The sequence below is a fragment of the Nerophis ophidion genome, linkage group LG22 (genome assembly GCF_033978795.1).
Source record: "Nerophis ophidion isolate RoL-2023_Sa linkage group LG22, RoL_Noph_v1.0, whole genome shotgun sequence".
Lineage (NCBI taxonomy): Eukaryota > Metazoa > Chordata > Actinopteri > Syngnathiformes > Syngnathidae > Nerophis > Nerophis ophidion.
This window is the reverse complement of record NC_084632.1, coordinates 9,030,038-9,036,037: the sequence shown is the minus strand read 5'-3', so window position 1 is coordinate 9,036,037 and position 6,000 is coordinate 9,030,038.

Below are 6,000 nucleotides of genomic sequence, written 5' to 3'. Positions count from 1 at the left end.
TACACAAAATATGTAATTATGACCCCCCCAAACCCTCCAGATAAATAAATACATTAAAAAGTGGAATATCTAATGTGAAGTAATTGGAGTCTATCATTCATAACAACATTGATTTTCCTTATTTATTATTTTTTGAGCAGTGACTATTTAAAAAAACAACAACAACACTAAAATTCTCAGGGATCCAAAAGGGCCCCAAAAGTGTTTCACTTAATCGTTTTGGGGCTTTAGATCAACTTCAGATCCATCGTTCATTTGCTAGTTTTTATTATTTTTACATGTTTTTTTTCTCTTTGGTTTCGTCCTTTTTTGTCAAAGAAAACTTTGTTTTTGTATAGCAACAACAAAATATGAAACATTTTTTGAGCAATGACAGTATTCAAAAAAATCCCACTAACATGTTTGGGGATGCAAAAGAAGCATAAAAGTGTTAAAAATAAGTCTTTTTAAAAAAAACAATTTTCTTTTAACGCTCAAGTTTCTATAGATTAACTTCAGATCTATCCGCTGATTATAAGTTTGTGTTGTTGTTGTTTTATTCCCTTTTTGTCAAAGAAAATATAGTTTTATACATAACAAACACAAAAAAAATGCAATTATGACCCCCCCCCCCCTCCAGATAAATAAATACATTAAAAAGTGGAATATTTAATGTGAAGTAATTGGAGTCTATAATTCATAACAACATTGATTTTCCTTATTTATTATTTTTTGAGCAGTGACTATTTAAAAAAAACAAAAAAAAACTAAAATTCTCAGTGATCCAAAAGGGCCCCAAAAGTGTTTCACTTAAACGTTTTGGGGATTTCGATCAACTTCAGATCCATCGTTCATTTACTAGTTTTTATTATTTTTACATGTTTTTTTCTCTTTGGTTTCGTCCTTTTTTGTCAAAGAAAACTTTGTTTTTGTATAGCAAACACAAAATATGAAAAAAAAATTTGAGCAATGACAGTATTCAAAAAAATCCCACTAACATGTTTGGGGATGCAAAAGACGCATAAAAGTGTTAAAAATAAGTCTTTTTTAAATTTTAACACTTAAGTTTCCATAGATTAACTTCAAATCTATCCGCCGATTATAATTTTTTTGTTGTTGTTGTTGTTTTATTCCCTTTTTGTCAAAGAAAATATAGTTTTATACATAACAAACACACAAAATATGTAATTATGACCCCCCCAACCCCTTCCAGATAAATAAATACATTAAAAAGTGGAATATTTAATGTGCAGTAATTGGAGTCTATCATTCATAACAACATTGATTTTCCTTATTTATTATTTTTTGAGCAGTGACTATTTAAAAAAAAATAAAAAAAATACTAAAATTCTCAGGGATCCAAAAGGGCCCCAAAAGTGGTTCACTTAAACGTTTTGGGGATTTCGATCAACTTCAGATCTATCGTTTATTTACTAGTTTTTATAATTTTTTCATGTTTTCTCTTTGGTGTTGTCCTTTTTTGTCAAAGAAAACTTTGTTTTTGTATAGCAAACACAAAATCTGAATTTTTTTTGGAGCAATGACAGTATTCAAAAAATTCCCACTAACATGTTTGGCGATGCAAAAGAGGCCCACTCATAAAAGTGTTAAAAATAAGTCTTTTTGTTGTCTTTTCACGCTCAAGTTTCTAAAGATTAACTTCAGATCTATCGTTCATTTACTAGTTTTTATTATTTTTTTCATGTTGTTTTCTCTTTGATTTTGTCCTTTTTTGTCAAAGAAAACTTTGTTTTTGTATAGCAAACACAAAATATGAAAACACTTTTTGAGCATTGACAGTATTAAAAAAAAATCCCACTAACATGTTTGGGGATGGAAAAGAGCCCCGCTCATAAAAGTGTTAAAAACAATCCATCCATCCATCCATTTTCTACCGCTTATTCCCTTTTGGGGTCGCGGGGGGCGCTGGCGCCTATCTCAGCTACAATCGGGCGGAAGGCGGGGTACACCCTGGACAAGTCCCCACCTCATCGCGGGGCCAACACAGATGTTAAAAACAAGTCTTTTAAAAAAATATATATATATATTTTAACGCTCAAGTTTCTATAGATTAACTTCAGATGTATCCGCCGATTATAGGTTTTTTTTGTTGTTGTTTTATTCCCTTTTTGTCAAAGAAAATATAGTTTTATACATAACAAACACACAAAAAAATGCAATTGTGACCCCCCCAACCCCCTCCAGATAAATAAATACATTAAAAAGTGGAATATTTGATGAGAAGTAATTGGACCCCTGAATGATTAAAACAATTCATAACAACAGTGATTTTGATTTATTATATTTTTTGGAGTAATGAGTTATAAAGAAGAAAAAAACAGACTGCGTAGCAGCTTTGCGTTTTTAGAGTCTTATTCTTGTTAATATTCCCCTGTCTGCTCTTTTGTTCCACTTTATGTTTATTCCCCCTTTTTAATAGTATTTTTATTGTAGTCCCAGACGCAGCTTCGTATGTTCGACAGTCAGCCTCGTTAGTAGGAAGTGTTTGTGTGCTAAATCATTGCAACTACAATACCCACAATCCCCTTCATCTCATCAAGTCCCCTCCCTTACTCAGCCGACAAATGCTTCCCCGCTACCATTGGCCAGCCTTTACAGTGACGTCAGACCCAACGTGGGGTACCCGCGATGGCTATTGGTCACAGCAGTTTTGCCTCCGTCCAATCAGCGCGGCAGGAGAGACTCCCGGCAAATAGTGCTTTTTTTTTTTTTAAGGTGGAACGTGGCATTAGCCGCAGCTTGGAGTGTGAGGCGAGGATGGACTCAATTGAGACGTAGAAGGTTCTGGAATGAGTCTTCACCTGCTTGTAATGGCCGCAGACAGGAAGTAGACGCAAGTGGAACGCTCCCGTTAACAGGTGACGTAGTTTTAATCGTCACTTTTGGTGCCAATGTATTCATTCTACGTGCTAGGTTGTTTTAGGAAGACATTAGAAAGTCTAAAAAAAAGTGCACTCATCTGAATTGACCATGAATTGATTAATGTGGACCCCGACTTAAAGGCCTACTGAAGTCAGATTTTCTTATTTAAGCGGGGATAGCAGGTCCATTCTATGTGTTCGCGATATTGCCATATTTTTCCTGAAAAGATTTAGTAGAGGACATCGACGATAAAGTTTGCAACTTTTGGTCGCTAATAAAAAAGCCTTGCCTTTCCCGGAAGTAGCAGACGATGTGCGCGTGACTTCACAGGTTGTAGAGCTCCTCACATCCTCACATTGTTTACAATCATAGCCACCCGCAGCTACAGCGATTCGGACCGAGAAAACGACAATTTCCCCATTAATTTGAGCGAGGATAAAAGATTCATGGATGAGGATAGTGAGAGTGAAGGACTAGAAAAAAAAAAGACGAGGACAGGAGCGATTCAGATGTTTTTAGACACATTTACTAGGATAATTCTGGAAAATCCCTTAAATGCTTATTGAGTTACTAGTGTTTTAGTGAGATTGAATAGTCACACCTGAAAGTCGGAGGGGTGTGGTGACCACCAGTGTCTCTGAGGGGAAGCCATGGAGGAGCTGTCACGCCAAATTTCTTCCCCCCTACAAAAACCTCCCGCGCCGTACCTTCCGTACAGAGTCTCGGAAAACTGGCGTGCACAAGCGATCCCTCAGAAAGCTGGCGTGCACATCACTTGTGCACGCCAGCTTTCCGAGACTCTTATTTTGTTAGCGCAGGCAGCATGAAGCAGGGCTTTTATTGTGAAGATAGGAAATGGGCAGTCGGCCTTTAGAGTTTTGACGGAAGGGACGGCACGAAAGTCTGTTGAAATAAAAAGTGTTTTTCGCCTTCCTCTCTGTCATTTTTTCATAATAATGAACTGGCAGCAGCCAGCGTCATCTCACAAGACCCTCGGGTGCCGTGAATGTCAATCAAGCAAGCTACGGAATTTGCCGACAATGTTTTTCTTGTAAAGTGTATGGAAGCTGGATGAATTAGATGCCAAAAACCAACCACTTTCATGTGGTATTGTACAGAAAGGACAACTTTTTTTCTCCTCCATTTGAAAATGTGGGCGTTATCATCATTACTGTCTGATTCCAATCAATGCAAGTCATCAGAATCAGGTAATACACCAACTTATATTCTTGTCTTTGTGAAAGAAAGACATCTATATGTGTTACACATGCTTGTATTATCATTAAACACATTTAACTTGTTTACAAAAATGTCTCTTTCATAAATAAATAAATATAAATGATATATATAAATGAGGTAGATCCCCTCGAGTTGGTCAATTGAAAAGTAGCTCGCCTGCAGAAAAAGCGTGGGCACCCCTGCTCTACAGAATCTCCTCTCTGGTCAACAAAAGCACCTTGAGGATTCTAGCGGGAACTCTCATTCAACCCTTCTTCGATTACGCTTGCACCTCCTGGTACCCCAGCACCTCCAAAACCCTCAAATCTGGACTCCAAAATTCCCAGAATAAGCTAGTCCGGTTACTTTTAGACCTCCACCCCAGATCACACCTCAATCCAACCCACTTCTCCAAAGTGGGCTGGCTCAGGGAGGAGGACAGAGTAAAACAACTTGCACTGAGGCTAGTCTATAAAATCCGCTACACCTCCCAGATACCGAAGTACATGTCAAACTACTTCCTTAACGTAAATGACCGCCATAACCACAACACCAGGGGGAGCTCCACAAACCACGTTAAACCCAGAATTCGATCTAACAAAGGTCTTAACTCATTCTCTTTCTATGCCACATCAATGTGGAATGCACTCCCAACAGGTATAAAAGTAAGTGCATCTCTATATTCCTTCAAAACCGCTCTAAAACAACACCTCCAGGCAACTTCAACACTTTACTAATACCCTCCTCCATTCACATCCCATCTCCCCGGATTATGAACAACTCAAATGTACTTCTAATGTATATACTTGTTCTTATGCTATCTGAACTCACTATGTTCTCTGCTGGCTGTACATATCCTACTAAATAAGACCTACACTGTTTCAATGTCCACATTTCTCTGTTGATGCAATTGTTGATGACTGAAGTACTGATATCAACCAAAGCTCCTCATCCCACCCCTTGGATTGTAAATAATGTAAATAATTCAATGTATATACTATGATGATTAACTTGTGTGATGACTGTATTATGCTGATAGTATATATTTGTACCATGAATTGATTAACGTGGACCCCGACTTAAACAAGTTGAAAAACTTATTGGGGTGTTACCATTTAGTGGTCAGTTATACGGAATATGTACTGAACTGTGCAATCTACTAATAAAAGTATCAATCAATCAATCAATCAATGATAATTTTGCGACATTGCCATATTTTTGCTGAAAGTATTTAGTAGAGAACATCGACAATAAAGTTTGCAACTTTTGGTCGCTAATAAAAGCGTATAGCAGACGTGCGTGTGACATCACAGGTTGTAGAGCTCCTCACATCCTCACACTGTTTACAATCATAGCCACCAGCAGCTACAGCGATTCGGACCGAGAAAACGACAATTTCCCCATTAATTTGAGCGAGGATAAAAGATTCATGGATGAGGATAGTGAGAGTGAAGGACTAGAAAAAAAAAGACAAGGGCAGGAGCGATTCAGATGTTATTAGACACATTTACTAAGATAATTCTGGAAAATCCCATATATGCTTATTGTGTTACTAGTGTTTTAGTGAGATTGAATAGTCACACCTGAAAGTCGGAGGGGTGTGGTGACCGCCAGTGTCTCTGAGGGAAGCCATGGAGGAGCTGTCACGGCAAATTTCTTCCCCCCTACACAAATCTTCCCTCCGCCCCAATTACTTCCGGGGTCATGATTAATACAGACGTTTTTTTTTAACGCTATATTATAAAAATATAACACTATATTATAAAAACACAGACGTTTTGTTAACGCTATATTATAAAAAAAAATTTTATAAACACAAGCTATGGGATGACGCATTTACTTCCGGGGTCACGTTTCCTCTTATGTCATCCCATAGCTTTTTTGTAAATTGTTTTTAAAATTTTTTTATAATACAGCGTT